This window comes from Corvus cornix, chromosome 8, assembly GCF_000738735.6.
Source record: "Corvus cornix cornix isolate S_Up_H32 chromosome 8, ASM73873v5, whole genome shotgun sequence".
NCBI classification, from domain to species: domain Eukaryota; kingdom Metazoa; phylum Chordata; class Aves; order Passeriformes; family Corvidae; genus Corvus; species Corvus cornix.
In genome coordinates, this window is record NC_046338.1 from 24,306,261 (window position 1) to 24,318,403 (window position 12,143).

The window sequence follows — 12,143 nt, forward strand, 5'->3', positions numbered from 1 at the left end:
ACTGGGGCCATGGGATCCCACTGCACCCCAGTTCCTCTGTGCATCTGTAAATCTGGCCATTACCATGCCAATGCTCCACACATGAGCAGGACACTTGCCATGGGATGCCAGCAGCACCTTCCTGCTCCCTCCAGGAACTGGGATACAAAAAGACAAGAAAAGCAGGGAAATTTGGGGATCTCCTCGGTGTGGTCATTTTGCTTGGGCTCCCCGCTCCTGCCACCAAAACTGAGGACAAAACCAGCCTGCGGCACTCGCACTTGCAGCAGGGATGGATCCCATTGTGCGACACAGAAACATGGAGATATCTGAGGCCAGGATGAAGGCTCCCACCAGCTCCATCAGCAGACTGCCAGCACGGCATGGCCAAAGATGCCAGACACCTCTGCCATCCTGACAGTTTGGGTTTAAACTACTCACCAGCATTAAATTTGCCCTGTCCTCCTGCCTACACCCCATGGCTGGTGGTTTTAGCATGAACTGGACTTAAATTTAAAGGCACAGTAATTTGGAAGAGACGAGGAATAATGAAGTACTGGATGCTTGTTCTTGGGCTTAATGATGATGCTTTTTAAAACTCTTCCACAGTTCCTTGGAGTTTGCATTTGCACATATGGGAAATGTGGCTCTGAGGTACATGTGTTTGTCTGAAATAGATATGATTTTGGTTTGCACTGACAAGGTCAGTGCCTATTTTCCCATCCAACTTCAGTTTTAATTTTGGTAACCGTCTGTGATGGTTGTGAGTACCGATGGGTATAAATGGGAATCAGGCTAAAATTACCCATGTTGTGAGAGCAGCAGAGCAAAGTTAAGGTTGCTGCTTCAAAACCATCCCAGGATTGCAGCATACCCATCTATCACACAAAATATGTTTTCCAATAACATTGACTACTTCACAATAAATGCCTTCTGCTCGGTTTGCTATTTCCTCCCAGAGAGCTGCCTCCATCCACTTCCTCCAACCTCCCCTCACTACCTCCGAGTTTCACAAGTTGAGGTGGCAAACTGGGACACACTCACGAGCCATCTGCAGCAGAAGCAGTTTCACAGGAAGCTCAGAGAAATCAGAACTGGTAAGAATTAAATCAGTATCAGTCACAGGGTTAAATGGAGAAAGTTAACAGGCAACAGCTTATGCTAACCCCCTCTTTTGAAGACTTCCATTTGCAAGATGATTTATCTCCCTTACAAGAAATCCTCAGGCATTTCATACCTCTCTGTGTTGTTTTTTTTTTTTTTTTTTAACACCTTTAAATCAGAGGTTCAAAGGAGGCCTGAGACACATCAGCAGCTTGCTGTGTGCCCATGAGGGATGCAGCAGCACTGTGCCATGAGGGATGCAGGTGCTGGAGCAGCAGCATGCTTCCCAGCTACACCCCTCAGTTCTACCAGCATCTCACCAAAGCCATCAAGGTCCTTGTGCAAGTGTTACTGTTCACTCCACGAGGCCTTCACTAATACCAAGCCTATGAAAGAAAGCTGGGGATCCCATCCCACCCCAGCCATATAATTTCTCCTCCAGACTGGGCACATGCAGTGAGTACGGTGCTCATGGGCTGGGAAAAGTGGCACTTCTCAGCCAGGCATGAAGGTCAGTGGAGACCATGCAACACGCTATCCCCCAGCCTTGAAAACATCTCCAAACTCCTTTCAGAAAGCCAAGGAAGTGATAACAGCATGGACTGGACCCGTGTGGGAGGTGGCAAGCTCCCCCCTGCCTTCACATGCTGCCATCGCCGGTGACCAAGCCAGGGTGCGAATGAACCGGTGCGTGGGTGCGTGTGGGATACTGGTCAAACTGGTTATAAAAATAACAGCCGGGCTTGGAGCTGCTTCCTTCAGCTAAGGAAAACAAGGACGGGCTCTGTGTGCATCTGCAGGCACCGCTCTCGCACTGCTTTTCACAGTCCGGGAGGGAGAACACCAGAAATGAGCTGTACATGTTTTAATATTTACCACCTGTTGCTAGAATAAGCAGAAGTGCATTCCTTGGAAAGCCCACATCTGACTGGAATTTGTGGTATTTTTAATTAGACATGCATTGGTTTGACCTATGCAGGCTGAGGCAGCACAAGCTGCTTGGTGCAACCGCCCTTTGAGGAAGGTAAGGAACTGCAAGAGCCTGGAAATGGCCTCTGTTCATCCAGCCCAGAGCGGGTTTGAGCCCATGTGCTAGAACAAGCTTGGCTTGAAGGGCAGCATTGCCATTTGCAGCAGTTCAGTCACGCCCCTTTACAAAGTGATCCCTAATAAACTCCTGACCCTTTCTGGCACCAGCAAGTCCCGATGCCCCGGGGGACCCCAGGACTGAGCAGTGCAGGCAATGTCCAGCCCAGCACCCTCCTCCACCTGAGAAGGAAAACAAAATTTCTGTGTTCAAGATTAGCTCTCTCCCCCAAATGCATCCTTTCAAAGATAGACCCTGCCTCGAGGAAGCTGAGGTAATCCCTGCCCACATGGATGGGTTGAAGGCAGGGCAGAAGAGCACAAAATCACTCCAATTCCACCCTGAGGGCAGGTGACAAAGCAAGGGGCACCCTAAGAAGATACCCACACAGCACTTCAGAAAGGTGTCAGCTCAGCAAAGTGAGCCAAATCACAGCATGGTGATATTTACGCCCCAAGTTGTGAAATACAGGATTTATTTTGGTATTTTTTTTACTGCTCACCACAAAGCTGCTCTCTCACTGTTGCATAAAAAGCTTGAGTAAGACCAGTTGAGAAGGCAAATGAGAATAGCCAGGCAGAGAAGCAGTGACACACCAAGGAAGGCAGGCTGGTAATACTGTAACTAAATCAGCAATTATGAAATTCAGACAATTAATAAAGAATGAATGAGCAGCAGCATTAAATGGTTGGTGCATCAGAAACAAGCCAGCCCTGTGGGGCTCATTAGATGCTGGCAGTGCTCAACAATGTTTCTGGTTTGTAACTGGAGAAAAGAGGTAATTATTCATATCACTCTTGCTTCACAGTTCCTATTTCAACAATAACTAATGCAGGTATTAAAACCCATTCACTAAATTCGACACGTTAAAGGCAACAAGAATAATGTCCTTTGGAGAGATTTAGACAGAATTATAGAAAAAATTTCCAAGTAATAAAAAGTACCAAGATTTTAGGTGGAGTTAGAAAAGAGGGGTTGAAATCCACCTCAGCAGCAGAGCCTGAGATGAAGCAATGAGAGACAGATGACAGAAAGCCATTGTGCTTCCAGGAAACCCCAGCAAGGGAAGCACAGCAGTGCTCATTTTTATGCAGGGCTGGAAAAAAAAAAAAATAGTATTTGCTATCCAGGCCAAGTGTACAGGAATCTGGCATCTACTCATTTCAGGATGATTTTATATGGCATTGGCCAAGCAGCCTCTCACAGGAAAAAGGAACAGAAACTGCATCTGCCAGGAGGCAGAAATGTATCCTAAAAAGACCCTGGAGGCATTGCAAGGTGTCATCCCAGTTCAAAGGACACTGTGAAGACAGTGTGGTCCCGGGCAATGTGCAGCAAAACAGAAAGGTGACACTACCTCAAACCACAGCACTACTGAAATCACCACCAACACAACCCATTCCTACAGAACATGTCCTGCTTTATCATACACTTCAAAGAAGAAACAGAAAACAGTTCAGAAAAAAATGAACAAGAACATGAGGCAGTTTCCCCAGACTCCTACATCCCAGAGGTTAAAACAAACTCTCTGTATTTAGCTTATCCAAAGAGCAGGCTTGGTGGGCACTTGTCCACAGCTCAGGGACTTGGGAAGAGCTTCCTCACATCAAAGGCTCTGACTTTAGGCAAATGCACAAAATCAGCTAGCCGGGAGTTGAAGTTGGATCCATTCAAACCACAGAAAGACAGGTCTTTTTTCACAGAAAGCTCAAGGGGAGCTGCACCCCGAGTCACACTGACCAACAGCTTTGGCCCATCATTCTGGATTTTGCTCCTTTTAGATAATGTGGATTTCTTAGCATGTAAGGTCAGCACAGATGTGCTCTTTGTGCTGGAGATACACACACATCCCCCAAGTTCCCAAGGATCAGGGAGTGTTTGAAGGAGTCCAGACCAGTCCCATCCATCATGTTAAGAGGGAATAAGAAAATGACATTGGAGCAAAATGCTAAAACAAAACCGGAGGCCTTGGAGAGAAAAAGAAAGAGATGGCTCTCTCTGACGCGTATCACTACTGCAATCCAAAAACAGCACTGTAAAACATCACAGGTTGGGCTGTTTCCTGTTAAAGAATTAAGCTGGAATTTAACCATCTCTGCTGAAGTTTCCTGTGGCAGATACACACTTCAGGCTGGTTTTTGCAGCTTCTGCTGGAACAAATCAGCAGTTTCCATAAGCAAACCCGTGACATGGGGAACTGGGTTTGGTTGGGGATTTTTCCATATCATGTTACACTCCCACTGCTGAAAACCAAGCAACAGATTAAGAATCACTGGGATCCTCTTCCTCAATCAGGGAAGCCTGGCCTGAGAAGGAAACATTGTCTTCTCTGAGAATTCTTTGTCTAGAGTCTTTGCCCTGGGTAGACTTTACTTCAGATGGGAAAGTCCATGCCTTCCAAAAATCCCAGTTGAAGGAGATCACTTTGCCCACCAACTACCATCTACAGGGATACTGGAGCAGCCAGGAGCCACATCCGTGGCCACAGTGCCACGTGGAGAAGCAGCAGCCCTGTGTGGCCCCAGCAGCCTCCTTGTGAGGTGACAACCTTGTCAGGCAGGAGGAGGCAGGGAACCTCCAGGGCTTTCAGCATGCTCTTCAGGCTACAGCCTCCTCTGCTGGGATGGGGAGAGTGCCTGGCTCCTTTCCCTTGTTCTGGGCAGTGCTCCTTCTGCCACCCTACAACAGATACATCCTTTCCTCCCACTCCCTAATTAAACTCCCATTCCACAGACCAGCTCACACAATAGATTTTGCAACCTCTCGTTTTAAACAGATGTGCTCCTTTCCTCTGCTCCCGCACAGGGCAGGAACACGCCGTAACATCCTCGGAGCCCTCGCAGCCACAGAGCCGCGCACCAAAATCCCTCTCACCTTGCTGCAGGCGGCGAGGCCGGCTCTGACTCTGTGCCTCCCTGGCGGCTACTCGTGCACAGCATCCCTTGGAACATCTTCCAGCAGCACCAAGCCAAAACCACCAAGAATTAATTTTAGCAGGGAAGAAACTGGGGCACGTGGCATTTTTTTCAGAAGGCTGCAGCCCCAGACTTTTGTCTCTCTTCCGAGGTGATGCAGCAGAGAACACCACAACAGATTAAATTAAAGGGTCCTTGGCCTTTGAGGGCCAGCAGGGAAGCACAAGAGCAGAAAGGATCATATATAAGAGTAGCATTTAAAGTTGACTTCAGTTTGGTTTGACTTTAATTCAGCCCAGTTCCCTGCACAGGGATGTCTCCCTCAAAAGGAGTCTGACAAGTCACAGTCTCCCTGTGTCTTGGTTTCTCACCCATAAAGTGGATACTAAATATTGCTTGACCCCTGCTTGTGAGTTTTATTAACTCTTTGGTCTCCTTTTCCTAGGTTATTTCTCCCTTTAACCACGGAGCAAGAGTCAGGTATTGTCTCTGGACACACTCAAGCCTGGCAGGAAGATGTGGCTGCCCAGAATAAGGCTGCCTGCATCTCTCCTGCTCAGGCCCATGCAGCATCAGCAGTCAGCACCAGGGAGCATTTGGTCCCACTCCATCCCAAGAGTAAAATGTTGCCATGATGGCAGAAAACTGGTGAAAGCACTGATTTGTTAAAAAAAATGTGAAAATTCCATGTTGCAGTAAATAAGAAGGGAGAAAATCTCCAAATAAAAGCAATGCCATGGGTGTGAAGAAACACAAACTCAGGGAGAAGGTCCAGTTGTCCACAGCACTGACCAGATACTGCTGAGAGGTGCCAGGATGAGTTACAGAGCCTGAAATCAGCCAAACCTCATCACACCTCTCTCAAACCTATTTTTTCTTATCAACAACCTGTCAGGCAGCCAGGAGCTTATTCTTAGGCACAGTTAGAAATTTACTCTAAAATGCAAAGGCAAGTGCTGATGGGTATCTTCACTAGCAATCTTCTAGCAGGAGAAGAGACTGTCCCCTCTTGGTGACAGTGGTGGGGCTGGTGTGCACTGAGCTGGGTGCGTTACAGCTGGTGACAGCGAGCACAGCCTTTACCTCAATAACAATGCCTTCTGCAGAGGTTTATGCAAGTCTGAGGCTCAGGCCATCAAAGGCAGCTCTGTCACCTTGCAGAAGAATCAGAGTGCTATCAAAGGATGATGGCTTCTGTAGGAACTCTTCAAACCCTCACAAACAGCAATCACTAGCGCTAACACAACCCCAAATCTCCCAGAACAAGCTGCAGACCTCCTCGCCTTGACAGCCAGGCTAAATCCATTCATGCCTGGGAGGCAGAGTGTGCAACAAATCACTCCTTTCTAGGCAGGAGGGAAAGCCAGAGCCGAGAGCCCCGTCGGCAGCTCCAGCAGCTCCTGTGGCATCTGCAGTCCCACAGACTCCACACGTGTCTGTGCTCCTGCAGAGAGCAAGGTTTGCAGCACCACATTTCCCTGCTGCTGGTGCAGCTGAGCCCTGGCACTGGACTGAGCCTGCTGCCCTACCAAAACCATCTGTGCAACACAGGAGCCTCACAGGAAGGAGGCAAGGAAAGCCAGGGTCACCTGTGCAGCATGCTGTGCCCCACAGATAGTGCAACCCACCAGTGCAATCCTTAAACATGCTGGAAGAACCATTTCTGAGGAAGAACAAGTGGGAAGCAGGAGGAAGAGGAGGAAGCACAAGGGCATGCAGGATGGACATTTGTGAAATGACTTTACACGCTGGCCGTGAACTTAGAGAGGGGGTGGGAGCCAGCAGAGCATCCCCTGGCTGGGAGGGAGTGATAGAGAAGGCCTGCCCTCCCCCCACATTCAGGGAGCCTGACAGACATTACTCCCCATCCTCTCCCTTGAGCTCCCCGCAGATATTTGCTGATGGCTCAGACAGTGGCACTGACAAGGCAGTAAAGTGACTCAGTGTGAGCATGATGGGGAAAGCCCCCAGCCAGGGAGGGAGATGAATCACAGGGAGACACCGTAGGCTCCCAGAGAAGGAACTGAGTCCAACCCAGGGAAGTCCAACCCAAGCAAACGGAGGGCAAGGATGTGTGATGGGGCTGGAGAGGACAGAAGGCACTACTGCCTCCCAGCTTTTTGCCAGCAGCTCCAGTCCTGCCCTGGGCTTGGTGCCTGCTTGGCTCCCAGCCCTCTCAAAGGCACTGGGCTGGCTGCAGGCCAGTATCACCCACCAGGAACACTGCTGCCTGTGCTGGCGTGCCCAGCGCCACTCGATGTGTTCTGGCCAGAGCCCTGAGCGTCGCCTGCCCGCGGGACACTTGCCCAGAGCAGAAGTGCTGAGCTCCTCAGGGACACAGGAGGTATGGGGAAGACCACACATGGCATGCACCTCCTGGCTCAGGAGCTTTCCCAAACCACGCTCCCCCACCTGGGTTATAGTTTCCTTCATCCTCACTGGCTCCACACCCTAGCTCTCCATCCAGCTGGGAACTCCCTGCTCTTTCCTGTCTACCCCACCATGTTTTGGAGGCTGGCCACGAGGGACACACTGCTGTCCCAAGTTTGGCAGAGAACTCTTAGATAAGGCATTCCTGGAAGCTGAAAGGCAATGTGCTTATCATGACTTATTTAGCAAGCCAGCTCCCAGGGGACGAAGGAGCGTGCCTGTTCCTCATCTCCTCAGCACCCACCAGGTCAGACGTCTGGCTGAGCCCAGTCATTCCTGCCACTGCGTGACCCAGCACGCTCAGGAGACAGCCAGCACAGGCAGTACTTGCTCGCGTCTCAGGGCTCTCAGCGCCTTCCCAAAGTCTCTCTGGCAAGCAGTGCCCAACGCCCTTTCCTCACTGCCTTCCTCCAGGGCTCAGACTTTGCTTTCCAGTATTAATGGCTCACACTTCACACCTCTTCAACAGTCCAGATGCCTGTCTTCTGCCACATGGAGTCATTTACCTCCCTAAACTCATTTTACTATATGTGCATTATAACTCACGTTATTCACTGCTCCACTGGAAAGCACTCCACTGGAGCCCACAGCTCCACTGGAAAACACTCATCCCAACCTGGCCATGATATTAAGGCAGACAATAAAGCCAGGGTCACCACACTTTGGCCAGCTGTCCTGGAAACCATCCTTCCCCTGTGGGCAGTCTTGGACAAAAGGCTGCTCCAATCAATCTGGGTACTAATTTAACCAGTTTATTGGTTAAACGCTAACCACAGGATGAGATCCTGGCATATTTCATGCTTAGCAATACCAGACTAGCCATTATTTTATCATGACATTAAGTGGCACCAGGGATGCCAGGAGAAATATGAGCTTGCCCAGAAGGCTTCACCCCTTTACTGTGACTGTCAGAGCACTGAAAGAGCAATTGAAATTATTACAGACATCCTTTCAGTTCCTCCCAGATCTAATACGACGTAATCTTGTTCATCTTGGATAACCACATCGAGTCATTAGCTCGTCAATAATTCACCTTGCACCAAGCGCCGTGACTTGGCACGGAGCAGGCTGTGCTCTCTTCAGGTGGCCAAAGCCTGAGCATCTCCTGGCCAGCCCACTTCCCACTGTGCTGGTCCTCACAGACAGACAGGGGTGGGCTGTCCCAGGCAACCAGGGCCAGCTTGCTCCCAAATCCTGCTCCATTCTACAGCAGGGACAGCCATGCACGGTGAGAGAAAAGAAGAAAAAAAAGGAAGGCATCGCTGTAAATGGCCTCATGCTTTTAAAAATTCACCATTGGCAGGAGCAGGGATATCTGAGAAATATTCTAATTAAATAAGCTCCAAGTTACACCAGGAGCTCCACACAAATAACTGGCCACACACATCAATTTTCACACCAGTCCAACTGCACCTGTGGCCTGCAGAGGATGCAAAATCTTGCTTTACACAAGCTTGTTGAAATTCAGCAGTTTTGCCAATTTGCTAAAACTGAGCTCAGCTATGCAAAGCAGCCGAAGTCCCACAAAATCAGATGTACCTGACAGAGTAGGAGGTGTAGAGAAGCAAGATTTTCAAGTGCTTGGAATGCCTCCCTGTTTTGAGCCTGCAAAACTCAGCTGGACACTTCCCAGAAACAGACTTGCAGAAGACTTTCACAGAGGCAGCTTTTAAGAAGTGCCTATATAGGATTTCATCCTTTCTGGCTCCAAAGAAAACCTGGATTAAAGCTGCACCCAGCAATCCAAAAGGGCCAATTCCAAATTCTCTAGAACCACGGCACCAAGCCCCAGCCAGGCAGCACTGGCAGCACTGGCTGCACTGGAGACATGCCAGGGGCACAGAGAGGAAAGCCTCTGCATGTATTTACATCATGACAACATAAAAAATATACAGTTGTCATTGTCACTTAGGGCCCAGGAGCTCACTGGGAAGGGAGGGGAAGGAAAAAGATATCTTGCCACCTCCCCAGGCACTTCCAGCTGAAATCTTCAACAGCTCATAATCCTTAGGGTTGGGAAGATACACCACTCTTAATTTGGGGCTTTTTGATGTTCAGGTGCCCACAGGTAACTTCCTGGACGTACGGATCTGTTCCTTACAGCTTGCCTCCAGAGGAGCCAAGGAGCATTTTGAAAGCCAACCTACTCCAGCAGTTCAGAGGATGAAGCAACAGGGACTGGGTCACCCTGTTCTGGGATGAGGAGGGGAACGGAGCCAGTTGTACTCACACAAGCCCTGCTGCTTGCCCAGAAAACAAGCCCTGGTCTGTTGTATTTATTACATATGTGGCCATCAGTGGTCTGCAGGAGAGATGTGGGTTTCGGAGGAAAGCTGCAGCAAATGCTCACAAAATGCCCTCCAAGTGGATCTCTAGCATGGCTAATGTCCCATTCCACTGAGTCATTTCAGGGCCAGGGATTTGCACCAGGGGCAGTGCAGTGAGGGCTGTATCCCCAGCAAGCCCAGTCCATGCAGGAAGGAAAAGCAGAGACAGTCAGCTGAGCACCTCCCCTTCCCTCCTCACCCCAAGCTGCAAGAATCCCGGGAGTTCTCTACATTCTCCTGCTTCTGGGCAGAAACTCCCTCTGGCCAGGGCCACGAGGATGGCCATGGCATCACCAACCCTTCAGCAGTGCAGAGGAAGTGGATGGCATCCGTGGCCTGCAATACCAACCCCCTGTTTAAAGTCCCTCTCACCCCTGATCCACAAAAGGGACCAGATCTGGGCTCAGCCTACACGGCTCCGGTGGAGCCATCCTGCCCACGGCCATTGCTCTGCTCTGCAGAGTGCAGCGTGGCAGCAGCAGCAGCGAGCCTGCCTGCAGCAGGCATCCCAGCAATGTCAGCTATGCAGTGTCCTCCTCTGTGCCCCCAAAGGGTCAGGTCTCCATCTAAACAGGAAGCCAGGATCTGCCAGGCCCCGAGTGCGGGGGAGTAGAAGGGAGGCAGCGCTACAGGAGGTGCTGCTGCTGCTGTCCCAGTCCCTCCCTGCTCCCAGCCCAGCACGGGCAGTCATGGGGGGCTTCCAGGGCATCCTCCCCACTGGGATCCTCACTCTGGGGCAGAGAGCATCCTCACTTCTTTGCAGAATCATTTTTTTAAGCATTTAGAGGCAAAGCCCAGAAAGCAGCTATGGTGAAGGCAGCACTGAGAAAGGAGAGTTGAAGCAGCAGAGGGGATGGTGAGGGTTCCCCTCCTTCACCAGCACTGACTAACTTGGAACAAACTGAGACAGAGCACTTTTCCCCCTAAACCAGGGACTGCATTAAAAACCACACAAACCTCAGGGTCAGCAGCTGCTTCACACCCTACACACAGAACTGCTGTTGCTTGCACTTGATGATCTCTCATTGCTTGCTTTCTGTGCCTAAATAAACTTTTTCTTCCTCTGGTTTCCCCATGCCAATATTATGAGATTATTTTATTCCGTAAAGCACAAGGGTAGCTGTGCTCTTTAAGGAGGACATGCATTCCTTCAGCTCCAGCCAAACTGAAACGAGCCCCCAGCACCCAGCCCAGCCAGAAATACCCTCAGCAATGCTGTGTCCTGCTGCCAGGCACACAGCCAGGGCAAAGCACAGGAAACCGGGGGGGCTTTGCACGTAAACAGCCATCAAACCAACCAACCTGGCACCCTCCTCACAAACAGCAGCCCCAACAAATAAATACACATTCAAAGTCTCTCTGGCAGATCTGATCTGCAAAGTCACAGCCTTTCAATGACTTGCATCTCTTCTGTCTTACACAGGTGAGGAAAGCCTGAGCACACGCTTCAAATACATCATTCACCATGAGAAACCATTATTTTACCCTGCTCTGTGTCCTTTCCTCGCCATTCAGAGCTGTACCTATGAATTTTCTAGACTGTGCTTGAGTTTATTTGTATTGGTCAACAAGGACGTTCTGGTGCTCTTCTTTTTCCCCCAGGGTTTACTTAAGCCCTCAGATTTGTTCTAATCCTCCCATACTGAGGTGGAGCTCTGTGATTTTTGGGGCTGGAGCTGCATTCTTTCAAAAGTCTTGAAAGGCAGTGAAGGAAACTGCTGTTTATAAGAGCTCTCAATGGCATAACAGTTGTTCTGTCCCAAACCTCGTCTGGACAAAAAACTCATGCCATAAAGGACTTCCCAGTTTGTGCACCAGTTACAACATCAACCTGCACGGAGAGGACAAGACAGAAGATAGGAAAGCTGTTGAGGAAAGCCCACAAACTATTTACACCCTCAAAGTTTGAAACAGAAGAGCCTTGAAATCTGTGTCCTTTGGATGTGATACTCCTTACCTTGGGATATGATACTCCTCTCCTCCTCTGGTGAAAGGGAAAATGAGATTATACCAAGAGTCTGCACGGAGGGCTGAGAGGAGCAGAGCTCTGGTACAGCTGCTCAGTGACAGGAGCAGCTTTGGTGCTTATGGGATCCCATGAGACCAGCAGAAAGACAGCTCATCCATTACCCAATGTCCCTGCAAGTGCCTTCGGGTCCTTCCAGTGAAGAGTGTTATTCCCAGGGGAGAGCCATCCCGGGAGGACAGGGTAGACTCCTTGCTGTGGCCCAAGGACAGACCAAATTACCCACACCTGCGGCCACAAGGCCACAGACAGCACACTGAGGTCCAGCCCAAAGG

At 49.9% G+C, this 12,143-nt stretch overlaps 1 protein-coding gene across 1 annotated transcript in view; it reads right to left on the minus strand.

The window, feature by feature from the left end:
* LOC104695597 (nitric oxide synthase 1 adaptor protein) overlaps window positions 1–12,143 on the minus strand; it is a 38,494-nt gene that overhangs the window by 15,501 nt on the left and 10,850 nt on the right.